This window comes from Onychomys torridus, chromosome 3 (genome assembly GCF_903995425.1).
Source record: "Onychomys torridus chromosome 3, mOncTor1.1, whole genome shotgun sequence".
NCBI classification, from domain to species: domain Eukaryota; kingdom Metazoa; phylum Chordata; class Mammalia; order Rodentia; family Cricetidae; genus Onychomys; species Onychomys torridus.
In genome coordinates, this window is record NC_050445.1 from 121,405,633 (window position 1) to 121,432,992 (window position 27,360).

A 27,360-nucleotide genomic window follows, 5' to 3' on the forward strand; every position below is an offset into this window, starting at 1 on the left:
AGAGTGTCAGGTACAACTTCTGTGACAGAACATAGGCTAAGTAGAATGTCTTGAAAAGTAGACTGTACACGTATTGTTATCTTATATTTAAATGTTTGAACACAATAAGTGTTCTTTGGAGATTTAGCCTAAAATAATTCATTTTTTATCTCTTCCAGACACTTGTGGAAATTACTTTGTATGTCTCCAGTCAGAGAAGTTGGAGAACTTTAGATGTTTCATATTTCTCTGATCCCAGATCCTGCTATTTTGTAGTACTTGCTAGGTACATTAAGTCTGCTTTTGTGTATGCATGTTTCATCTCTCTGTATGCGTATGTCTCTTTCTTCATGGCTCCTTGTTCTCATTAGACTCTCTTTCAGAAAAGCTAGGGAAAGAGCGACTCATAAACCAAGTCCTGGAAATAAACAAAGTATTGTTTCTTTAAATTTCCTATTTATTACTGCGTGGGATATACGAGCCTGGGTGTGTATGTGCCATAGCACAAAAGCAGAGAGCAAGCTTTAGGAGTCAGCTCTGTCCTTCCACTATGGGTTTCAGGAATCAAACGCTGGTCATTGGGCTTGCACAGCAGTTGCTTTTACCCACAGAGCACTCCTACCAGCCCCCAAACAATGTTTCTTGCTGGAATGTTACCTTGGCACTAATCCCGGTGTAGCTATAGAATCTAGACCTTAGCACAGGACAGATATTAAAAAATTTTGGTGAGTGACAGTGCCTGGTGTAGCTGCTCTTGTAAAATTCTTGATTCCTTTATGACTTTCTGAAGGTGACTAGATGTTTCTCTTTGCTCATTTTGGTCTGTGGCCCGCTCAGCTACTGGTATTGTCCTCAAATCTGTGTGGAATGTATATCGCATGTGGTCTGATACATTAGGAAAAGAGAGAAAGTTATAATAACAACATTGGCCCCCTGGCAGCATACACTGTGCTGGGAGCTTGTGGTGACTTCAGCATTATCAGAATGTGGATGGCATTACATCTGTTATGTCTGAAAAGTGCTAGGCGATGGTGCTAATTTATAATGCAGGAGGAGGGAGGTGAAGAAAGATGAGCGATGAAAAATAGCACACAGTAGGAGAGAGTCCACTAAATGGTAATTTGTTAAGTTGTATTCACACCATGCAACAAAGTGCTGTCACAGGTTTCTGGTTTGCTTTATAAATCAACAAACGTTTTGCTCATCTAGAAATGGGGACACTGGACAGCTCTAAAGAGGCCTTTCTTTCTTTCTTTCTTTCTTTCTTTCTTTCTTTCTTTTGTAGAGAACATGTTTATAAGGGTGGGTTTTATTTTTTATTTTTTGAAGATAAGTTTGTAATTGTATTTATGTGCAGAAAACTTAGCAGTGTACATTTAACCCAATTTAGTGGCGAGTTCTTTCGCCTTTCCCTTTTCCAGTTTGGCAAACCGAGCCACAGATTTAGGACCCAGGACATTGCCTCCCCAGTGGCGGTGGATCTCATCATATCTGTTGTTGTAATTTGTCCTAATAGCTTCCACCAGCTTAGCCAGAGCACCCTTGTCTTCCGAGTTAACCTGTGTGAAGGTTACAGTGGTGCATGTCTTCCTGTGGACCAGCCGCCCCAGCCTGGCCTTTCCCTTGATGATGCAGTAGGGGACCCCCATCTTTCGACATAGGGCAGGCAGGAAGACCACCAGCCAATGGGGTCTACATTGTGGGCAATCACCACCAGCTGAGCTTTCTTGTTCTCCACCAAGGTGGTGACTATATTGACCCCCGTTCTAAGGACAGGTGGTCTCTTAGTTGGGACGTCCCGATTGCCAGCAGCTGTCTTCTCAAAACGGGCCATCAGCCTTTGCTTTTTCTCCTGCTTCGTCTCTGGCCTGTACTTGTGGGCAAGCTTGAGCATCTGGGTAGCTGTTTGCCGGTCCAGGGCCTGTGTGAACTGGTTAATGGCAGGAGGTACTTTGAGCCGCTTATAGAGGATGGCTCTTTGCCGCTGCAGCCTAATGTAGCGAGGCCATTTGATGAAGCGTGTGAGATCTCTTTTGGGCTGGATGTCCTGCCCAATGCCGAAGTTCTTAGGCCTTTTCTCAAACAAAGGATTCACCACCTTTTTGGCCTCCTGTTTCTTCACGATGGCTGGGGCCGAGGCCACCTTCTTCCCCTTGGGCATCTTGCTCGGCTGGAGGGATAGCTGGGCCGTTAAAGGCTAGGCTCACAACCAAAAATATAAGGGTGGGTTTTATGATAAGGGGTGAGTGTGGGTGGAGTGACTGAAGGCCTCTGGCTGGACCTGAACTTTAGAAGACAAAGGGCACGGAAGGAGGCAGAAGCCCATACAAGCAGAAGATTAGATCATTCATTTGCCATTCGCAGAGGAAGAGCAGAGAAAAAGCAGGGCAGATGGTGGGGAACCACACAGAGAATGGCAGGGAGAGTGAGCACAGATGCTGCTCAATCTCGAAAACTTTGAGAGCTTGCGTCTTTCCGAAATTTAAGCAAGCAAAGCATTGCCTTTCCCTTGCCTTCATTTCCACCCTTTTGTCAGCATCATACCACCAATACGTATTTATTTCACTTATCTCTCATTCCATATTTTCATTCCGTAGTATATGATTAGTACCCTAGGTTGGAAAGAGTGTGCTTCTCCATAACAAAACAACAAAAGTTTACAAGCTGTCTAGACACAGCCTTGAGGACAGAGAATTTATATCAGCTGATAGAAATTCCTAAGCAGGTATAAACTCATAGAGACCTTTTCCAGGACTCTTGCTGATGGCAACAGTGCCTTTTGTGAAATAGGCTCCTGTTTGCCTGCAGTCTACACAAATCTTCCGTGTGCTTTAAGACATCTCTGGATGACTTAGATTAACTAATACAATGTAAATAAGTGCATTGTTACATGATATTGTTTAGAAAATAATCATACAGAATGTCTATGCTTTTCATACAAATACAACTTCAAAAATGTTTTTCCCTTCTTGATTGATTGAATTCATGCCTCTAGAGATCAAAGATACAAAACGAGTGTTCTTACAATATCTTGGAGAGAGTCCCAGCCTCCACCTCGTCCTTCCATTTTACCTCCTTGAAGAACAAATTTTTAGTAAATTTGTTCCTGATTTTAAAGCCAGTGGGGATTGTTTTGGTCAGCTCTGGAACTGAACTGTGATTAGCAGAAAAAGTTGATGTGAGATTCTTGCAAGAAAAAAAAAGTTACAACATAAAGTTTGGTTTGAGCTTTCATTTGTAATTTTTAAATAAAATCTCTGGGTCTGGGTAAGGTACCACAATCCTATGATAGCAGCACTCTAGAAATGGAAGGGAGAAGAGGATGAGACCCAGGGCAGCCTTGGCTACATGGCAGGACTGTGTCTCCAAACAACAATTACAGTAACAGTAAAGCCTCCAGTCATTGCTTGCTGTTTTTTGCCAATGGCACTGAGTTTAACAAGTCACTGCCACAAACTCCGTGGGTGAAAACAAGACAGATTTAATAACTTACACTTTGGAGATGAAAGGTCACACATAACCTAACTAGACCAAAACAAGAATGTCGATGGGGCTATAATTATCAGAGTCTTTCAGATTTTTCTTCTAATTGGAGACTATCTACAGCCCTTGGCTCATGGATCCTCTTCCATCCTCAAGGCCAGCAGGAGTAAGGCAGGCCTTGGCAAGCATCTATATTTCTTATTTGTTGTTCATAAGATAGGTTGTCCAAAGTACTTGTGATTTATTTGGGGCCCACCTGTATAAAACAGACAACCTCCTATCTCAAAATCTTTACTTCCATCATATCTGCAAAATTCTTTTCACTATGCAAGGATCCTGTGTGTATCCATAGATTTGGCTTTGGACCTCTTTAGAGCAGTGCCTTTCATAGGCACTAAGTATAACCAATTCTGACGTGTGTCCTGTACTTTTAGTCACTTGTTCCTAAGCTCAGTTTCTAGCACTTCCAAGACTTGTCAGATATTTCCACAAAACCAACTGTTGATTCTCTTTTCTAATTAGTTTTACTCAGTAGCCAGGTCAGCCTTCACTTAGGTCCTAACATTGCTGTATAGAGAGAATTCTGAGTGAGAGTTTTGATTCCTTCATGATCCTTCCATAATTTCTCACATCTGACTCTCTTTGTCCCCACAATGTCTGCAGATTTTGCCAGCCATCATCAAGTCTTTCCTTCCATGGCTGGAGTCCTGAGCCCTAAGAAACCCTCAACAGCAAATCTCCAAAAATTTCACCTCCACCAAGGACCAAACCAGGACTCAGGGGGAGGAAAATCAGTTAGGAAAGATCATGTAGAATTGAGAGCCACAGACTTCCAGGCCTATGCCTGGACCCAAGTGATAGCTTCATATCAACATTATCAGACTAGAGAGAATGAAATGTGGAAAGAACAAGAAAGAGTCCATTTCCATCACCTGGAATACAAGTTGTTCTTATCTCTTAAAAGTGCTTTAGCTGTTGCCATAGTGAGTTTAAGAGTTTCATAAGCAGCCTGGTGGTGGTGGTGGTGACACATGCCTTTATTATCATGACCTGGTAGGCAGAAGCAGGTGGATCTCTGAGTTTCAGAATAGCCGGGTCTACAGAGTGAGTTCCAGGACAGCCAAAACTACACAGAGAAACCCTGTGTCAAAAAAAAAAATGTGTCTTATAAGCCCTGGAAACCTCCCCCAGTGAAACTTTGTCAATCATGCTCACAGTCTACCCTAATCAGAACTTTAAACCAGAAATCAGACAGTATTTTCCTGGACCACTTTGACAGAAGACACTCATTACAGTACTCTCCTTATGTGAAAACATCTTACATTTGGCCAAGAGTTTTCAAGAGGAGATGGTCTAGAAAAATAGAAACGGAGATCTGCAACTTAGCTTAGGAAAAAAGCAAACTTTGGTAAGAGTTTATTTACATGTCTGATAGATATTGAAGTCCATCCCAGCACACATTAAATCCTCTCTACCTTATCAGCTTGGTGTCCAGATTTACTAGCTCTCCTTCCCATCACACACGTTTATTCTCTATGTATTACTATGTATGTATTGACTTGGAGCTGAGGACAGGTGAGCTGTGGTCCCTGAAAGTCCTATTGAGGAACTGAGTTTAATTTGGATGAGGAGCTGAATCCCATATCTTCAACTCTACTGTCTGCCTTCTACCCTCCCCTCTGTAATTTCCTTCATTCTTCTCAGGTTTCAAATGTGGGAAAAAAATAGTTATAGTATGTTCTGAACTTTAGCCATCATCTCCTGATTCACCTTAGAGTTGGGAAGTAGACACCATATACTATTTAGAAAATTTGAAAATATGAAGAGAAAACAATATAGTTTTTGAGAAGTAAAAAATGCTTTATTGACTGTTTGGGTGAGTAGGACTTATCTATATATTACAAAACTTCAACACTCCAATACACAACAGAGTAACTAGACAGACACTCTAATTACAGTAGTTTAGCTGCAAATAGTATGCAGTTTGGTTTATTGAGAACCCTCAGAGTTTGGAGTGTATGTCAGTATAACCAGACAAAGACATCTTTTACTTCTCCAGGGCTAGAAATAAAGTCAAGGCAAGATGAAAGCTTGATTAATTAGCTACACAAGATCCCGTCTACAGGGATATAATTCAGCACAAAAGCATTTTTTTTTTTTTATAGAATGTGCGAAGCCCTGGCTTCAATAGTTGGTGCTGGAGAGAGAAAAGAGAGAGAAGAGTCTTTCTAGACAGTAGAGTCAGACCCAATGAGAAGTTTGTTGTAATTCAAAATGGCCATTGAACACACAGAATTCTCTTTGTGAGGGATTTATCTCTGGGATCTACAGTTGTGAATATTCATGGAGTCAGGAAATTTGAGGGGTTGCTTTGGAGCTAATCTGAAATAACTCTCATTTTCACACAACCCAGGAAATTTCATTATTTTTATACAGAAAGATTTGATGGTTTGACATCAATCATGTCTCACCTGCCTACAACTGGCAAGACTGAAGTAACAAGGGAGAACTTTGCTCTGGAACTCCGGTCTCCTTCTACTCTGCCGTAACATAGACTTAGCCAAGCAACCTCATTTTTTGTCTGGAAAAAAAGTCTCCTATCACCTAACCATTAGGATTTAACCCCTTGTTTTCCATCCTTCCTCTTTTCCTCTTTATCCCTCTTCTGTCTCACTAATGAGAATAAACTTTCAATGTAGCTCCTGTATAAAACTGAGAATCGACCTTATTTTGCTACTGAAAACTTTGAGTGGGGTGTGATGCCCCACTGGAGGGGACTGCTGTCTTCTGCTCTGTTCATGGAAGACTCACTTAGCTTTTCAGCCTTGGGTTTTCTTCATAATGGAATGACAGGGTTGAGTCCCTCTCATCTGTAAGGTTCCCGATGGCTCTGGGTTCTGTAGAAGGTCATTTTCCTTTCCCTCCCCCAGCTTTTTGGCACTTGCTTTTCCCATAGCCAGCTGTTAATCATTAAAAATGAAGACGCTACTCTAAGTAATGTCTGGCTGCGAGGACACAATCTGAATACTTCCACTCTGACCTCTAAATCAGACTGCACATCTTGTCTGTAGAACAGAATTGAAAGGGGTAAGGCGAGGGACTAGGGGCTTTAATTATATTTTTAAACAATGGCTTTCTATTAAAATGGTATTTTTCTACACCTCTGGAAAATTACATTGTAGACAAGATAAATGCAGCCTCTTATTTAAATTAAGGTTATCTTTAGGCTGCTAATCTCATTTGCTGTTTAGCAATTTTAATTCAAGTCAAAGCCATGTAATTAGTGCCCTCAGCCAATTGCCTTACCATGCAGCTTTGTAGCTGTATTTACTGCTGTTAAGACAAGGATACTCACATGGGAAGTATATGTCAACATACTAAAGTATTAAAGATGGCATATATCAATCGAGACTCCTCATGCATGCTGATGCTTTTAAAGAAAAGGCTGTCCACTACCATGCCCAGTGAAGATTGCCACAATGGGTGGCCAGTGAAAGCTATTGATATTTTTAAGCAGAGAGAAATTAACTAGATATCTCATTCTTATAGCAAGCATGGTAAGGTAAGTGCATCAAAGAAGCAAACAGCCTGGAGTCTGGATGTTGGCGTTCTGATGTTGGAAAATCATTAGAATACAGTCCATCATTTACTGAGCAGCAGTATAAATGGGACATTGTGCACACTCTACCTGACCTAAGAAGTCAGACCCTGTCCATGTCCATATTACAGGTGCAAATATTAAGACCCAGAGATGTTAAATTAAGCTGTCACACAACTAATAAGTAAAGTCCATAGGAGTCTTAGGTTTTCTGAGTCTGAATCCAAGTTCTGTAAGATAATTGAGACAAATTGAACGTAATTTAACTTAAAACACACGATGTGAGGGTATGATACTATTTTTACAATAATGTGTACAAGTATGTGTGTGTGTGTGTGTGTGTATGTGTGTGTGTGTGTGTGTGTGTTCAGAGGGGATGTGGTAAGTGTGTGTGAGAGCACAAATATCTATATATAATAGTCATCATTTGAAATAGAAAATATCTGAAATTGATAAAATAAAATTAATCAGAAATTTACAGGTCAGAATTCCACACATCTGTCTCTTTCTCAGTTTAGCTGACATGTTTTTATTCACTAATTTCCCTCTTCCTAGTATGTATTGTGCACTTTTTTATTGTAATGTGACTTTCTTCCCTATACTTTGCTGTGCTATTATAAAATAATAGTATGATCTTTTTCTGTCTAATATCCAAAGCATTCTTTATTCACAAACACAACTACCCCAGAGATTTTGACCATGACATTGGGGAGAAACCATTCTGTATTTCTGTTCTCAGAGCTTATATTCCAACAATAAAAGTTCAATCTATGCTCTTGAGATGTCAAGTGATCTTTTATTTACTTGTGAACAGAAAATGTGTGTTAGTATCTACTTACAATTGGTATTGATGATATAAGTTCATAATATTCATGAATATTTGTAATCAACAAACTGGGCTACATATCTTTGTGTGTATGTATGTGTATGTAGATATGTGTGTGAATACATTAGATTCCTGCTTTGAAAAAAGGCTATATTCAGAATTAAATTAAAACACATTTCTCTTTCTAGTACCTAGCAGCACCTTAATGAAGCAGTTCTGTTGTCTATCATAGTCTGTATATATTAAGTTCCTTGAGAACAATGGATTTATCTACTTTTCACTCCCCTGAGCCATTAGAAGACTTTTTACTTGAAGCCTCTCCAGTCTGTGAAACTTAGTCTTGTAAAAGACTGGGTAACACTATCTTACATACAAACAACCTTCTAGTATTATTCCCCTTATATTGAATTCATTTCAACTGCTTTTCTCCATCCCATTAGGAATATAAACATTTTTACAGACAAATCCATTGCCTGTTTGGAGAAAAATGTACCATTCAGAACACTTCTGAGAAAACATTAGCATTGTAAATTTGGCTTTTATGTCTGTGGTGAGGGCATCTAACAGCATGTATAACACACCCATTCAATATTTTGCTTTGTGAATCTTGAGCTAACAAATTGGAAAGGTAAAGAGAATGATTCCATTTGGCTGAGGAAAGGATTTGTTCATTCTGATAATTCAAGTCAAAACATGGGGTCTCTGTCCTCTTGATTGACCCTGTATGGCTTGTAGAGATGAGGTGAGGTAAGAGCCTGTCCCAACCCACATTGGAGAGCTAAAACATCTACTAAAATCTAAAGAATATGATTTCATAGGAGACCGGTGCATCAAAGAGAAGTCACTTACGTTTGTATTCAAGCCCAAGTAAAACCAGGAACACTACGTGGATCTTCCTCACATTATAGAGCATCACAGAAGACATTATTCATGGTTTTGCTTAGCAGCTCAGAAGTTATGTTGCTTTGGGAACCACAAGTCACAAAATAAAGAGTGTTGAAAGTGGGGTCTGCACATTTATATCAAGACCTCTTCGCAATCCCAAAACAGCAGAAATCTATTTTTATAGAACAGTGAAGAAAAAACTGTTCTCTTGAATATTAGGAGATACGTTTGTGTGTGTGTGTGACAGAATGCTGAAATTACATATTTGAACATGTCATTTTTACTGATCTTAATCTTTTTGTAAAATGAATGTAATTACATACTTTTCTGACTGGAAGGCTGTTAAAAAGATAGATTCAGATTAAATTTATAAAGCACACTAATCTTTTTTGGTAGCTATCTGAGGACAGCTGGGTTCCTTATTTTACTGAGGTTTGGGTCTCATACTTTTCATCTGCTGATTCATGTGCTACCCATGTCTGAGACTAATCCCACTGCTATTGACAGGGTTTCAGTGTGTTTCAAGTCACTGTTTTAGAAAGCTCACCATGTGATCAATCATGTAATTTCCTCTGAGACTTTACTCTGGTAATGGCCAATGACCACGCTATAGGTTATATTCAGGCACAGAAATTTGCACTGCATGCCAAGGACCAAAATCTCTTGTCACTGAAAACACATTTTGTAGAAAAATCATTCCTGGTTTGCTGTTATGTGTGTAATTTTGCCACTGCCAGTTTTCCACAACCCCAGTTCCTACCAACTCCTTCTTGGTGACTAAGTTTGAGTTTCCTAGTGGAGATTTTCAATCAGTCTCTGAAACAACTAATGATCACTCTTTTCTATACTTCTCAGAGGCCACCTGCTGCCATGTCTGGCCAAGCCAACACCATCTCACTCTCTGAATGACTACAGTAATCCCACCCTACTTCCTTTGCTGCCTCCCACCACAACAAATTCTCATTTCCAGAAAGATCATTTTAAAAAGCAAATTGGACTATGTGGCATCTGTGTACAAATGGCCTTCTGTGACTTCCCAGTTCAAGTCCTGAATAATAGTCCTAGGCCAGATCTAATCCTTGCAGGCCGTTTTCTCTCATACTGACAGTTTGCAGTACTAAAGTCCACTGCCATTTTTGCCATTTTTCTGGTTCTGTGTCCTGCACCTACCTTATTTCCTGGAGCTGACATCTATTCATCTTAGGTCTCTGAATGGACTATTTCTTTACAGCATCCTATTATGTTCTCACTGATATCCAAATACTCACTATATTCCAAACACTCATCACAATCTGTAATTGGTTATTTGTGTATGTGTGTGTGTGTGTGTTAATCACTGCTCAGGTTAAAGGGTTAGTAAGGCAGGGCTATCCAATCTTCTTCCCCACTGCATGTTCAAATCTTTCAAAATTGCCTCATCTGTACAGTAGCTTCGTTGGTAGAACTCATGTTTAACAGATTAGATGATCAGATTGTCTGCTGGGAACTTAATGTGTTCTATCTTGTTTCCCTTGTCAATAATAATTATTTATGATAGTCAAATCTTATGCACACCATCAAAACAACATGCATTACCTTGAAACCTCACAGTCCTAATAAAAGATGCATGTTGAAGCCAGAACTCTACTTAGACTGACCCTAAAATGCCTCCTCTTCTCTACTTGTTTCGTTTCTTCCAGAAAACCCATCTTTTACTGATCAAATGTTCATATTATCAACTGAAGTCTGCCATGGGGTGGCACAAAGTGTTAGCCTTATTCTTGATGTAGATAGTGAGTGCAGTGAGCCTCACATTTAGTCTGTCACCCCAGCATGGAACTATCTAATTGTAAAGAAAAGTCTCAGTGACTCTGACTCATAAGCTAATGGAGAAGCACTATTTTTGTAGTCTAGGGATATGCTAACATTTGTTCATTTGAACTCAGCCCCAAACTCCCATATTTGGAGGGTGACAACTACATAAATTATTTCATATAAGACCGAAGGTAGAATATATTCGTGTGTGTGTGTGTGTGTGTGTGTGTGTGTGTGTGTGTGTGTATGAACTTGTGGTCATTCCACCCCTACATGCATCCTGCCAAGTGATATTTCTTACTATGGTGATAGCCATCATGAAATATTGGTCATGTTCACAATATGAGACAGTATTTACCAAGGATTAGCTGATATTTTAAAGTTTGAAGTTTATAATAATCCATTTCCACGTACCACAATTCATGCATGTGGATTAAGCTAATTAGAAGCAACACACTCGACTAGAGGAGGAACTGGGGTAGAGTCCACAAAAGACTCACCATTGTTAAAATTCAAGTATGATAGGAGAGCCTCTATAACACCCCAGGAAGTGAGTCCGCCAGCTACATCATCACTGTCTCCCCTCATACCCTTGTTTGACGTCTTTACTCTTTCAGATTTATAGGAACATGGAGACTTCAGAAAAGGGGCTTGCTTCCAAACTGATTAAATTGTGTGTAATAATGTACATGAGAAGGTGAAAGAAATTCTTATCAAGGAGGCTAAATGAATGAAATGAATAAAAGCTGAGCCCCAATAAAATACAAAGTATTATTAACTAGAAGGTATCTTTGTTGAGAAGATCTAAACTATCCTTAACAATCCATAGCATTAACCTCTCTTGACTTATGACTGCCTTTTACTCTGATTCATTTTAGCAGTTTGCTTTTCAACTTTCAATGTGAGTGATTATTTTTAACCAATCAAATTAGAATCAAAGTTCCAAGGGAAATGCTACAATATAGAGCAATATATTCTATCTGGAATATATTTAAAATATGAAGCATCTCTCATTGCTGAACTCACTAATTTTATGACACCCTCCCATCCCAAAGTGCTTGGGAGAGGATTTATGTTGACTGTATCCTGGAGGCTTCTTGTCCATGATGTCATTGCTCATTATTGTGTTTACTGATTTATTTCTCATATGCTCAACACCAGTTTTGTTTCATTCTTTCCCTTGGAAAAGTGATTCTGTCCTTTAGAACTTCATACATTGCAGTAACAGTTCTAAGCTCTTCAATTTGGAAAAGTCAAGGCAGTCACTGTTGTGATCTTGTCTGCTCTAGCTATTGGATAGTAGCAACTTGATCCTTGAAACAAAAGACAGAGTTAAGACTAAGGTACATTTAAAGGAACATCATGATTTTGTGTGCTGTGGTATACCTCCTTATTGATATGGCAACTTAACTACTGTTTCAAAAGTCATCCAGCCAGAATAATTGCAAGTATTGCTGGTGTCAGTGACCTGTTAACAAGTCTGTTAAGACCTAATTTGTATAGAATAAGGAAGGCATCAGTAGTCATTGCATGTGAGATCCAGAATGAAGAGGTGGGTGAGTCATTCCAGAGAAGAAAAGAACATGAAAACATCTGAATTCCAGATGCCTTAGAACATATTGCTGGGCAGTCATTGGCACTATTAATTCTGGTCAGATTCAGATATAAGCTTAGACTTGGCCCTTTCTGGAACAACTTGCTGCTGGTCAGAAAAGTTAAGGGTCATTGACTATAATTAGATGTGGCCTTAGCAGGTAGTTGTGTTACCAGAAGATGGGGGTGTTTGCTTCCAATCCACATAGAAAAAGTATAGACAGTGACACTAAGAACTGCAAGATATATGAATGGCGCCTCTTCTCTCTTTCAGAAATCTCTACCAGGACCTCACCCAGCCTCTCTCTAACTACCTGTGGAACTAAGCATTACTGTCATCTTTCTTAGGTACTTGAAGAAATAAGCTAGTATTTCTGATTTCCCTTAGTTATACCCAGGAAACCAACCTCTTCAGATGCCTAAAGACATTTTCAGTGTTTTAAGCAACATGATGGCATTTCTTTATTTATGACTACCAACTGAAGATTGGTAGAAGATTCCAGAGTAAAAATTAATTAGCAATACTTTCCCACATTGGCCTCTGGAAGAAGAAAGACCATCAGTGTTTATTAATTTGCCTTGTGCCAGACAATGCACCAGTTACTTTATGCAAAGTATATCCTAAGTCTGCTTTATTATTCTTTTTCTAAATAGAAATCCATTGAAAGGTGGCTTAATTTTATGAGTTTCAGGGAGCTGTCAAATTCTTTAATTCCCATATCTATCATTTTATCTGTAATCAATATGTTGTGCTGCATGATCAATATAGTTCAAAGTAGGCCATTAAACACTATTCCCCATTATACAAGCACATATGTGTGGATGTGAACACATGCACAAATATTTTGAATAAGAGAATGTTTTCTCAATCAAGTAGCTTTCCTTCTGGATGGGAACTGTCTTAGTTAGGATTCTGTTGCTGTGAACAGACACCATAAACAGTCACCACAGCAACTCTTATAAGAGAAAGCATTTGATTGTGGGTGACTTATAGTTTCATAAGTTTAGTCCATTATCATTATGGCAGGAAGCATGGTAGCATGCAGGCAGACATGGTTCTGGAGAAGGAACTGAGAGTTCTGCATATCCATCCATAGGCAACATGAAGTGAACTGTGACACTGGGTGTAGCTTGAGCATAGGAGACCTCAAAGCCTGTCCCAACAGTGGCACACTTTCTCCAACAAGGCCATACCTACTCCGACAAAGCCACACCTGTTAATAACGCCATTCCCTGTGGTCCAGGCATTCAAACACATGAGTCTGTGGGGACCATACCTATTCAAATCACTACAGGAGCTCTTAGGCTGGAGGACACCACTAAGAATAGAACTGTAAAGAAGGAGAAAGAGGAAGAAAGGCATTTCTGTTCTAAACATGTATTCAACAGACTTTGAATTTGGGAATATTTTGTCATAATTCACAAGATCCACCGATTTCTGTTGAAAAAGCATTCTGCAAACATGCCAAGGTCCTTCATATCTCAAATGCAAGACTAATGTTATGGTTTTGGTGTAATCTTTCCCCTCCTGGGTTATTTTCAAGAGATGTTTTTGCCGAGTCGATGTTACTTTCCTAATTGCCCAATTTTCTTTTCTCTGTTAAACACTAATTAAAGAATGAGCCCAGAACTGCCACCCTTTGGGAGACAACATTAATCTCTTGCCCTCTGAATATTTTAATGGGGCTAATTTATCCCTATTATCTACTCTCTTCACTACCCCAGCTAAGCATGGAAAATGTTCCTTTTCCCTTCCCCCTTCATCTCTCTATTGTCCCCCTGCATCATCTCTCTCATCAGTAGGTTTTGCATGACTAGGTGGACATCTGTTTTCTCTGTGACCATGGTATCTACAACACTGAAATTTTCATTTGTCTTCCTTCTTACTCTCATACTTCTATGATCCATATTGCTTCCATCTCTCTATCGCTAATTCTCTACATGCCTCTGACCAGCTGAGAAAGCATTAATCATCCATCATCTTACCTGAAATAAGTCTCTAGTTTCCAGAGGCATCAATCTTAGCCTCAAAAAAAAAAAAAAAGCAGTCATCAGGAGACCCCCAAATATAAAATTATCATAATTAATTGTGTTACCACAACCTTATAGAATAGAAGATGTTGTCAGATAAGCACAGAAAAGGAGCTCCTACTGTAGTCTAAGGGGCAGAGAAGTCCTCCTGGAGTGGCTGAAGTTTATTATGATTGAACCATTAGTGGGAGTAATGGATGGATTCACAGAGTTTATTTGTACACATAGAAAGTGGATTCATTTGCATCATTCATAGTGATAATGACTCTCCTCACATCTCCATTCTACAACTCAGCAATACTCCCATTAAGAAAATGTTACAAGTTACGTCAAAATATCCCTATTAAAAATAGTACAATAATTAAAATAGAGCAAAGGTCAACTAACTAACCCAGACACAAGCTCTGAAGCAAAGAGCCTGATTTCTAAGGCACTGCATAAAAAGCTGCCTACAAGACTTGAGCTGTTTACATTGGTTTTTAAGGACTTCTTAAAGCATCTCATAAAAGTCTGTCAACCAATAATGATGTTATAATTATTTTTTGGGGGGGATTATAATATTTTTCACTATTGGATTAGAAAGAGCCAAACATTAAAGGGCTTGATAGTTCTTTGAAGAAATGTGACTTTAACCTTGGGAGGAAAAATGACTCCCTAACACTTGAATAATGAAAAGGAAAACACACAAACCTAATGTAGAAGGCAAATTATCAGATCTTAGCTATGGAGAGAAATAGACCCAGCAAGTAAGAATAGTAGGAGGTCCTCAGCTGTCTCCATGTCTTCAGCTGTTAACTGTGTGCTAAAGAGTACCACCATTGTCATTAATAACAAGGGAGCAAACATCACACAAAAGCATGTTTTCATTAAAGAAACCCACATTCTAGAAGGTGAAAAAGTTGGGTCACTAGTGATGGAAAAATAGCCATAGAAGTTAGAGTGAATTGAACATAATCATCTTCTTAGCAGGAATCAATGTCAGCCAACAAATGCTAGTTTCATGGGTAGTTGTTTGTTCTTTTCTGTAAGCTTAGTATCCCCTACAGTTTCCCAGAAAGACAAACTTTCACTACTGAAATTCTTTCTGAATGTCCTCAGACAATGCTCACATTGAAGTTCACTCTGTTTCCAATGTGGAAATAGGGGAGTTTGCACAAAAAGAAGGTGCATGTGTAAGTTGTGTATATATATGTGTGCAGTGTGGGTGTGAGATGTAACTATCTATGGAAGAAGCTCTAGCATGTGTGTGTGTGTGTGTGTGTGTGTGTGTGTGTGTGTGTGTGTGTGTGTATGTGTGTGTTATAGTCTGTATATGGGGAGGGCTTTGTATATATGGTGTATGTGTGTAGTATGCAGTATTTTCTCATAGCTAGAGCCTCTTTTTTTCATTGTCTAGGGAAAAAAGAAATACCTATTAAAAAATCCAAATTTCTAACACTCTGCATATGAATAATAATCAACACCATGAGGCTTTTTTTAATTGATGCACAACAGTGCATTTAAAGCATATTTATAAAGTACTTTGTTTGGATCAAGTGGCTTTTGATATAGCCTTTCATGTTACAATGAATTATATTGTGTTCACCTTTCTTGTCATGGTAATCCATTTTAAGGGTTTCCTTTTCATACTTACCATAGCAATCTGACTCACAATTGCTTTTTCCCATAATAATTAGCATGCACCTCTTAGTCATTCTTAGACCTATTATTTTCTTGCTCAAAGCATGGATGAATGTAGACCTGAAGACTCACCACCTTACCATCACAAAGAAAGACATGAACTCTTCAGAAGCAGATATGTGTTTTTGGAAAGTGACTGTGAAGCTGACCCTGATCTGCATAACCATTGTTGTTTTCCACACGCTGGGTACTCTTTGTTCCTGTGCATAGTCTAAATGGGGAGAGACATTCATACTATTGAATGATGTGAAAAGCCTGTTCCTTACTGTGAACTACACATACTATGTGACTGTTGAATTTATATTTGTGACATCTTATTACATTTCATGTTGTTTAATGAAAGATTATCTGTTTTCAAATTCAAATGTTTGATGTGCTTTCATGGTGAAACAAGAGAAATATAAAGCAATGTATGCTAATTGGGAGAGATCAGTGTAAGTAAATAGAAAAAGTGTGTCTATACAAATTGGGTTTGAGAAGAAGCCTGTGCTGGTTATGTCTGTTTCTCATTGTTATTCTGGGACTTATATTCAATTCTCACTTAAACAGCACCCCTCCCCCAAAGAGCTCACCCTGGGTGGTGATTTTAATACTCTTAAACATCCATAATTTCTACCTGAAGTCACTCTAACTGACAAGCCAATTCGTTTTCTATTAATCCCCTATGAATCATGCATTGTTGAACATCTCTAAATGTTGGATTTATTCTTTCTTGGCCATCAGATTCAGAATATGATTTGAAGAAAGGCTTGTGTCTTCTCTCTAAGTGCATCCTCAGTACTGATGATGAGCATGCAGGGCAGGTAGGGTTGGCATCTGAAGGATCCTGTTGTAGATTGGGACGTTTCATGATCTGATTTGTGTTCCACTATTATTTCAGTAGATTTTGTAATAATCTACTTAGTTTCTGAAGCCCAGTTTTACCTCCTGTTGAGTAAGGACTTAGAAAAATATTATATAGGAATATCCTAAAATGATCTTGTAACATGGATATGGGACTAGTTTAATATACCTTAATCCACCAAAACAAGTTGTAGTATATACTGTTTCATTGCAAAGAGATTTACTAAAGTGATCTGTTGATAAGAAGGGAAAGAGATTGGGTTAGGGGTGAGAGTCAGAAAAACTGAGACATGATTGTGATGGCTACATAGAAACTAGCCATGCCCATGGATTTTATACCAAGAAGATGTGGGTTCATATTTAAGGTCAATGTGAGATCAGATTTTTGTGCTTTAAATATATAAAAAGAGTAGTATATGGTGGAAAAATCAGGGAGTCAGGGAAGACTACATAGTAGTGATCCAGTGGGGCGATGGGGAGTGTTTAGAACAAGGCCTGTGTGCTTACAGATGAACAAACATGGAGTTGTGAGTAGTGGCTATGGAGTAGAATGTATATGAGTTGGAAACTAAATGATGTGGACAATGCAGAAGTTGGAAGAAGATACTGAGTTTGGTCTGGGACAAGTTGAGCTGGAGGGCATGTTGATGGATGCTATATAAAGGTGTGATATATAGAAGCACGGAGGTGTGGGACTGTAAAATTTGTATATGACAAAGAAGATTTCTCAAGAAAAGAGGAGAATCTGGAGGATAGAACTCTGAGAAAAAGAAGGATTTTAAAAAGAAAACTCAGAAAGAATAGCAAGGCATCTAAAAGAACTTGGATGGAGTTGCAGGCAAAAAGATATTGTCAGTGCTACCACTCAAAGAGAGCACAGATCACTAAGAACTGAAATCACCAGAAGTGTGTGTGTGGATCTGGATAAACAGCTGAAAGAAAACTCAAAGTGTGTTTCCAGAAAATATCTGCTGCCTACCTCTGCACTGGGATATCTGCAATGACTTTATATACAAAATTATAATTCTGTAAAAACACAAGTGTCAGCCAATCTACTCCTTTTTCTACCAAAAACATAATCACTTCTATTCAAAACTAATTAACTTCAACATTTTCCTACCACCACCACCCCGCTTTGCTTTTTTTCTTAAACAAAAGTCTTTAAAATTGATTTACCAAGTCAGGTCAGGGGCTGAAGAGATGGCTCAGCCATAAAAGTGCTTGCTTCTCTAGCAGAGGAATTGAATTAGTTCCCACTGTTGTAACTCCAGCTGCAGGGCACCTGCTGCCCTCTTCTGGCTTCCCTGGACACCTGCATGTAATGCATATATACACATGCACACACTCAATGACATTCATACATGCAGATAAATAAATAATGAAATATATCTTAAAAAAAAAACAAACCACTTTGGTCACATACAATTACAAAGTATAGATGCATTTGTAGATAGATGATGACAGATGTATATATACTAGATGACAGGTGATAAGTAGATAAATTATTGATGGATAGGTAGACTGGGGAATAGGTAGGTAGATATATACAAATAGGCAGATAAACAATATCTATCAAATGTTTGTAGTAAGCAAGCTTTACTGCTAAAATTTACAATGAAGGAAGGCAGCTGTCATAACGAATGTATTGATGGACTCCCAGCTTCCAGCTGAATAAGTTCCCAGAACAACACCTTGCATGAAAAGTTCATTTCAGGTAAACCAGACCATTTTTGAGGGACAGAGTTTTTTTACTTCCTAAAAGTAATAGTGCAAACGGAAGTTCTGCATGCCTGTATCTAGGCCCAGAAGCCCCTTAGGCTCAAGCTGGAGGTGCTGTTCCTGAGCATTTAAGCCTTAGGCATAACTACTTATTTTTCTCTTCATGCAACTTTGGTGATATCTCTAAATTATTTTAACAGATCTATAGTGTTGAATAAAGATGTTGTCAATCTGCATGATCTAACATTCTGATTAATAGGACATCAATATCAGCAATGAAAGTCCTTTTCATTGTACAAAGCTCCTGATATTGATTGACATGTATCTAGGAGGACTTTTCAGTGGCCTTTTGTGGGAAATAATTTTGATTGCCTCTGTGTCCATCAATAGGAATTAAATTAAAGAACATTCTAACTACATTATTCTCTTTACTGAAGATAATATTAAGCTACAAACCTAGCAGTGAGGAGGAAGGTAACCATAGATGACATCATGACACACTGACATCTTTGTGATGAATGAAAATGTCATTTAGAGACAAAATCTGTTTCCCTTAAATCTAGCCTTTGGGGGGGATTTTTAATTTGCTGTAAAGTTTGGGAGTTCTTGGTAGAGTAAAAATTCAGAATTTATTCTCATTTGAATCTCTTCTTTATAATTGAGATTCTCATACTAATGTCCAACATAAAAACAGCATGCAACTGGGTGTAGCAGCACATACCTTTAGTCCGAGCAGAGGCAGGTAGGTCTCTGTGAGTTTGAGGTCAGTCGGGTGTACATAATGAGTTCTAGGCTAAGCAAGGCTATAGAGAGAGAGTGTCTCAAAATAACACAAAACCAAACAGCTTGCTTCAGCATACCACCATAGCTGTTTAATAAGAAATGTTCTAGCACTCTACTACACCTGAAATCTTTTCATCAGTTTCTGGCTAACAATTTTGGTAAAGCTGTGCTTGATCAGAAAATAAAGAAGATAAAAACAAAACAAAACACAGACAGCCAGAGCACTAGCATTGCCATTGATTTTTTATGTAATTATTGCTTCCTGGTTTTGAAATGATTGGTGGTATATTACATAACAGTGAAGCACAGCAGAAACAATGCAGCTGAGTAAAATGAATGTCCACAGAAATTGTGTCTCCAGAGGTAAAAGCTGTTATTTTCTTGGTGTGTTACAGATGAGAAATTTACTATGCCCTCCTGAGAATAAACATTCTTAAATACATGTTTTATTGCAGCATCCTAACCATATCTGCCGTTTTACAGGGCTATATTTTAAACCATATTTTTTAAATTTTATCTTATACATGTATAAGAGAGGTGGTAATGTGGATGCCACAGAACAGGTGTAAAGGTTAGAGGACAGCTTGGAAGAGTTGGTTCTCTTGCCTCCACCATGTGGAGTGAGGGATTAAACTAAAATCACCATGCTTTGCAGCAAGCACCTTCATCTGTTGAACTATCTTGCCAGTCCCTGTTCTACAGTTTTTAAATAGTTCCTACTAAATATATCGCTCCATCAATATTAGAAGTCATTTACATATATATATTTAATTTTTCTCTATTGCCCATTCCCTTGTTTGCATGTGTGCTGTATGTGAATATATGTATTTTTGCATATATGTGGATGCACATTAGTTTTTTTTGTTTTTTTGGACTTTATGGTTTGTTAATTTTATTAATGCCCATCTTATTATTAATATCACAAGTAATAAAATGTCACAATGCATTCCATTAGCATCCTTTGAATTAGAACCTGAATTTGCTGAGCTGGAGTTTTAGGTATGCACATTTCACCATTGTAAATTAACTTTACATTAATAAGCCAGTATGATTTACTTTTTCTTTGTTTTTGTCTCAATAGCATTTTTGACTCAAATGAAATAAGATAAAATAAAAACCATCACCTCAGAGTTGGACAAGGCAAACCAACAGAAGGAAAAGAGCCACAAGAGAAGGCCCAAGAATCAGAGACCCTTTCATTCACTTATTTAGGAGTCCCATAAAAGTACTAAGCTACTGTATATATTCAGAGGACCTAGTGCATACCTGTGTAGGGCCTGTGATTGCTGCTTCAGACTTCATGAGTTAGTAGGAACTTTGCTCAGTTGATTTAGAGATCCTTTTCCTCCATCTCCTCTGGCCTCACACTCTTTCTGCCTCCTCTTCCTTGGGGTTCCCTGATCTCTGAGGGGAGGGATTTGATGGCAACATCTCATTTAGAGCTGTATGTTCCAAGATCTACCATAATGTCTCTCTTATTTCTTCCCATCTGCTGTGGGAGGACGCCGATCTGGTGATGGCTAAATAAAATACAAATCTATGAGTATAATATCATTAAGGGACCATTTTACTGTTACCATTTACTGTTGATGTTTAGAACAGTAGTATTTCATATTAATGTAGTCCTCTGAGCTATCTAATCAATGGTCTTTGATTGCTGAGCATTATTAGCATGAGTTCCCTCTTGTGGAGTGGGCGTTAAGTCAAATCATATTGGTTGGTTACTTCTACAATCTTTGTGCCACCATTGCCCTAGCAAATTTTGCCAGCAGGACAGATTGTAAATCAAAGGGTTTATACATGAGTTGGTGTTTCTATTTGTCTTTTGGTAGCCTGTCAAGTACCTTCCTGTACCAAAGACATTAGAAATAGGGGTGAAGGTTCTATGTAGGCATCAGCTCTACCTCTGCATGTTCAATGAGGTGCTGTCTTCAGCAATGGGCCATTGCTGTCAGTTTGTGGAGAGCAACCTACTGTCTTCACAATAGCCTGGGTTGTTTGGGGATTTCCATGGGTCCCCCTTGTACAACAACTCAATTGGATATAACCCAGTCCTGGTATGGGAAGCTTTGAATGATGACAAGAGATGCCCAGTTTGGACTCCATGTCCCTCATTATTTGGAGACTTCATTAGGATAACCTGCATGTATTTTATGAAGTTTACACTACACTGGAATCACCTACCACCCCTTAAATGCTCCTCAAGTGTAGCTGTCTCTCCCCACATCCCCTCCCTCAACCCCCTCTCCCCCATCCCAACCTGCCTCCTCAACCAGGGTCCCAGTCTACCCATAAAATCTATTCCATTTCCTCCTCCCAGGAAGATCTATATGTTCCCCTGTAGTCCCTTCCTCTACACCTAAGCTCTTTGAATCTACATGTTGTAGTTTGGTTATTATTTATTTAGTGACTAATATCAACATATAAGTGTAAGTGAATACACACCATATTTATCTTTCTGAGTCTGGCTTACTTCACAGGATGATTTTTTTCTAGTTCTACCCTTTTACCTGCAAATTTCATGATGTCATTTTTTTTTTTTACAGCTACATAATACTCCATTGGGTAAATGTACCACATTTTCTTTATCCATTCTTTTAAGGGACATCTAGATTGTTTTCAGATTCTGACTATTATGAATATGGCAGCAATGAACATTGTTGATCAAGTGCTAAACACTTTTGTATTCTTACACATACACATGTAGGAACGTGCATGTAGGGCCTGAGGTTGATGTCAGAAATCACCCTCAATCCATCCCATCATTCTTCCATCTTATTCATTGAGGCAATATCTGCCAATCAAACCCAGAGCTCACCAGCATGGCCTGTCTTGCTAACCAGCTTGCTTTATGGATCCTCTGTCTCTGCCTTCCCAGGTGAGAATTAAAGATGATCCAACATACCTACCCAGCATGTAAAGTGACTTCTGAGTATCCTCACTCCACTTCTCACGCTTGTGTGGCAAGTACTTTCACAACTGATTAGTGTCCCCCACCCCAGATTTCATTTTTTCATGGTTAGAGTTTTCTATCTGATATTTAATTCAAACCACTTTCCAGTAACATTCCAGTGCATTCTTTTTGCATTGTAACTTCTTAAATAATGAGTTTTTAAGTAAATAATAATTAAGAAGAAAAAAAGAGAAAGAATTAAATGAAATAAATATGTCTCCCCAAATGTATATGTTGCAACTCTTATATGGTATGATGGCAACAGAAGATGGGATGTAGAGGGTAGAGATGCCGTAAGAGGAACACTTGTGGATGAGATCACCGCTCTTAGAAAAAAAACATAGAGCCAGGTCACTATTTTCTGCCATGTAATGGCTCAGAGAGAAGATAGTTACAGTTCAAGACAAGGCTCCCACCAGAACTCATCACTTTCCCCCCCTTGATTGTAGTTTTACAGCATCTGGAATTTTCTGTTGTTTGTAAACTATCTAGTCTGTGGTGCTTTCTTAGAGCATCTCTGATTTAGAATAAGAATAGTCAGCAAAGCCTTCATAGACATCATGGCAGACACATTCTGGCTTAGCCCGAGCAGTTCTATTTCTTAGTGATTTCACAAAATGATAATGACCTATCTAGTTTCTATGTAGCTTTGGAAGCAAACCAAACAACACTAGCTAACATATATAAATATCTAAGTAGCCAAAGCTAGATTAATGTTCTGGAATGCTCATTTTGCATGAGTCTTCAAAGCCATAACTCTGCTTATTTCAGTAATCCACTGTCTTAGGGACAAGAGACACCTCTGGCTGAGTGCCCATCTGTGACACATGGCCAGTGCAATTCTACAAATTGCCTAACCTCTCTACACATAGGTTTGGTCACCTGTAAACTGTACATAATGTGTGCCTTGCAGAGAATTAAATAACAGACTAAAATTGAAAGACTTTTCCCAGTCCCTGACCTGTTCAGTGGCTCTGAAAGCCAATGGCTTTAAAGAAATGTTCCTTGCTCACTCAGTAAGCCCAGCTGTACTCTGGGAAAGGGTTGACTTTTATGGCTGTTGGCATGAGGCTGTATTATGTGTTGATGACCTGTCCTAATTTGTCTTTTCAAAGTGTTTGCATTTGCCCTGTGACTTCATCCAGAGTAAAATAATTTTCTAAATATGAATGTTCCCACATGACACCAATTATCCAGAGGTTGTTTCTTTTCTTTGCCTGATTTTGGAATAAGTTCAAAGGAAGGTATATTCAGGGACTAACACTGTGAGAAATCCTCTCTCAAGCCTACCCATCCCACAGGTTCTGCCACAATGAGATAAAGTGCTTTGGACTTTGGCATGGAAAAAAGGAAAGAAATAAGAAAGGAAGAAAGAAAGAAAGAAAGAAAGAAAGAAAGAAAGAAAGAAAGAAAGAAAGAAAGAAAGAAAGAAAGGCTGTGGGTATCTGCTTGGACCATTTTGGGGGAAGAGACCAAAAGAACAGGGAGAAACAGGTGCTCAATGAACAGGATGGCAGGGCTTCTTTCCATGCCTGGAGAGAGTTGGGCCATTAGGAAATCCTGTGCTAATTGACAGTGATTTGAGGATTAATGAGAAGACTGGATAAGCTGTATTAAAAAAAGACTGCCTAGGGCGCACCTGTGACCATGAATCAACACATTGAAAAGTGAATAGGAAGGTTGTACAACAAAGTAGTTGGAAGAGTTTGGCTAAGTACTTTCTTTACCCTGTCTTAGGTTCAGTTCTCTCAACTGGAAAATGAGGAAAGTCACAGTATTTACTCCCAGGGATGGAGTGAATTCAGAAGACGTGTAAATCTCTTAGCCCAGTGTCTGACCCACAGTCCGAACACAATAAGGCTGTTAGTATTCATGTTGGCTTGCTTTAGTTCTTTCACTTTCTCTCCATTTGGCAAGGTAAAATATGTTTAAGAGTATTTAGAGTCATTGAATTGGTACTATAATTTCTGTAACGCTTAGAATCACCTAAGATACAGGATAGTACTTATCAGGAGAAATACTTCTTTGTGTAATTTTTTAATGGGTGGTTACACCCATTGAAACTTCCATTTTACATTATATAGAATCATAGGCTAATGGTGAAATATGATCACCAGTATACATTGCTCTTAGCTTACCTGGCTATGGTGGTAATTCTTAACAGAAATCATAAAATCCATTTTCAGGAAGTAAAAAGGGGAAAAATAGGATTTAACCATTTTGGGTCTTCTATTACAGTATAATTTTGAGCTCATACTCTACATTTAAGTTTAATAATTCTTAGATATACTTTGCTTAGTGTCCCACTGTGTTCCCAGGAATCTTTCTGTTACAGATCTGGCAGAAATGAAGATGTTCCAAAGAGACACTTGTCTGTCTTTCAATCTATCAGACAATTGAAACAATGGATCACAATAAAATGTGAATTTTCCCCAACAATCTCATGCTGGGAGAAGGAAAAGGCCCCTGACAGAGGGGAACTTGTCTCTCTAAAAAGATAAGTCACATAAGTCTGTCAAGTTGTCAAGCCAGGTCTTTGGCAGAACACACCAAGACCAGGATTGCTTAGATATGCAAATATTTGGCCCTCTATTTAAATTTTAATCTGACTTGAGGGCCCTGACAGTTGACTTGATGGATTCACTTGTTGCCCTCCTCACCCATATGGCCACATTGAATAAAGCTCATTCTTATGTTTCCCACGATTAATTTGATACTTTTAATTGGTTTGCTGAAGATGGGTGAATGAATCTAGTTTAGGGTACCAGCTCTGAGCCCAAGTTTCATAACATTCCTGGTGATCATCTATTTAATTCAACCAAGTAAGGGAGAACATACTGAGTTTGAGTCACTGTTGGACATTCATTATTCATATCTCCTCATTTGATTCTGCCTCATTGAACCTTTATGATTTAGTTAGGCAAGGAGCAAGATTTTCATTTGGGGTGATATGTACTATGTAACATGAATTCTTACTTCTCTAAGTCAAAGCTACAACTTAATCAATTGTTTATACAAAAACACAGCACTTATCTCAAAAAAAAAAAAACCAAAAAAAAAAAAAAAAAAACCAAAAAACTAAGAGACAGTTTGTTCGGAAGCCAAACTTGAGTAATCATGGCCTGGGAACATATATTTTGGTCTTCCCAAATGCAATGGTCCAATGTGGGAGTGAATTCATAGAGATTTTATAGTACCAGAACAATGAAGGCAACAAATTCAGGTATTTTTAAGATACATTGGTCAAAACATCAAGTGAGCAGTTGTAGCACACAGAAGAGTCTCGACTATAAGCCTTAACTATGCTATCTGATAGTGTTCTTAGCCCTTCTATTGGTAAAGAATAGGATTTCACTATGCTAATGCATGCCAAGGGTTGTTGTCTGTTTATTAGAATGCTGTGTTCAGTTTTATCTTCTAGTTATAGGATGTTAGATCTGACACAGAAGTAGGCAGAGAATATTACATGATTCTCTAATGATTGAGATAAATTAAAATTAGGGTCTGATGTTGCAACATTCCTACCTCTCTATGTTCTCTGAAGTTGTAATCAGTCTATTACCCTTTGTACACATAGTTTCTTCCCAGGGATTTTTATTCACACTGCCTACCTACCCATCATTCAGTTATGCTCATTTAAGTGTAATGTTAAGTCCTGTGTTTTCTTAATCTCTCCTGTTCTAAACTTTAATATTTGGATTAAAAAGCAGTTTGAACAGCATTTGGGAGTACAAGCACAGATCTCTGTGAGTTTCAGGTCAGCCAGGCCAGGCAGGACAGTTACACAGAGAAACCCTGTGTCAAAAAACAAAACAAAACAAAAACAAAAAAAAAAAAGAAAGAAAGGAAAGGAAAATAGAAAAAAGCAATTTGACTAAGGAAAAAAAATACCCACACCTAATAGTGAGATTAAATGTATTATGAAAATCTTTCTTTTGAACATTCTTCACCCTAGTTCTTTTTTCTGGCTCTCCATTTCCTTAATTGTCACCATTTTCATTGGAATCCTCTATTTTCTCTCACTTAAGTTACATGCATTGAGATAGGTTTGTCTATGCAGTTTTATTTTTAATTATCTTGCATTTTGTATCAACTATTTCCTTTTTATGATATATTAGATGTATGCTTATTCTTTGCCTCATAATACATTAAATTACAAAGAAGAAAAAAAAGAACAATAATCAACCAACCAAAAAATAAAAGCTTCCCAAATAGCATTCATTTAATATCTTTATTTTGGTGTAACTACAATATGCTTGAGAGCATGTGATATAGCCTTATTTCAATTATATTGGTAAATGATGACCACTTTTAAAGAATTCTTTTGCCCTCTTCTGCCATCAAGCCACTGATAGCAAGTTCATATCTGACACCTGGAAGGCCAATTCAAAATATTCCTGCTTCTGTCACCAACTGGTATCAGATCTGGACTTCAGAAGCACTACCACATGAGTTCCTAAATACAAAACTCACTGACTATCATATGGAACCTCCATTTCTGCTACCTTGTAATTCCTTGATATATGTTATGTGTCCTGGTTTTAAATTGTAGCAATTTCCCTTTGAGGAATTACCTGGGCTCTGATCCCTGCTATATCTTTGGTTTTCTCTATGATTGCTCTATGTCTTGGGACTCTGATACCTACTGGTTGTGTTAAAATTCAACCTTTTAGTTTCTCTCCAGAAGTTTGGGAAATGTTTCTGTATTCCTTTAGAGGTATACATTTTCTGTAGGCATATTTAAGCATTAAGACCTTAGTTTGTTAGCCATAATTGCTCTTAGTTTTCAAAATTTTCTACCACAACTCTTTATAACTGTGGATAAAGATCATGGGGTTCATAGCTCACTCAGTGTAGAACCATGGCTGTCTTTCAGGGTTACTAAGGCTTTCTTGCTGGGACCATATTTGGTATCTCCTAACCTACCTAGGAGTCACAAATAATTCTCCATTCAGTTCTTTTTGCAAAGATATTGCTGTAAGACCTATGTCCTTTAACCTATCTAATGCTCAAAATGAGTGAATTCTTTCACCCTTGACTTAGGCCAATTTGATCTGCCTAAATGAAATCGGAGGAAAAACAATAAATCTTCTCTCACTATTATAGTCTCATAGTATAAATAAGATGTCTGGGTGATTTTAATCACAGGGTAGGCAAAGGATGCTTTAAAAGAGTTTGAGCAATTTCTCCATT

The 27,360-nt window shown here is 38.3% G+C and overlaps 1 protein-coding gene and 1 pseudogene across 2 annotated transcripts in view; one reads left to right on the forward strand and one right to left on the reverse strand.

The window, feature by feature from the left end:
- The window catches only part of Ctnna2 (catenin alpha 2), a 1,122,097-nt gene that overhangs the window by 625,223 nt on the left and 469,514 nt on the right, over positions 1–27,360 (forward strand). The gene's annotated exons all lie outside the window — the stretch shown is intronic.
- Positions 1,356–2,140, reverse strand: LOC118579467 (annotated as a pseudogene).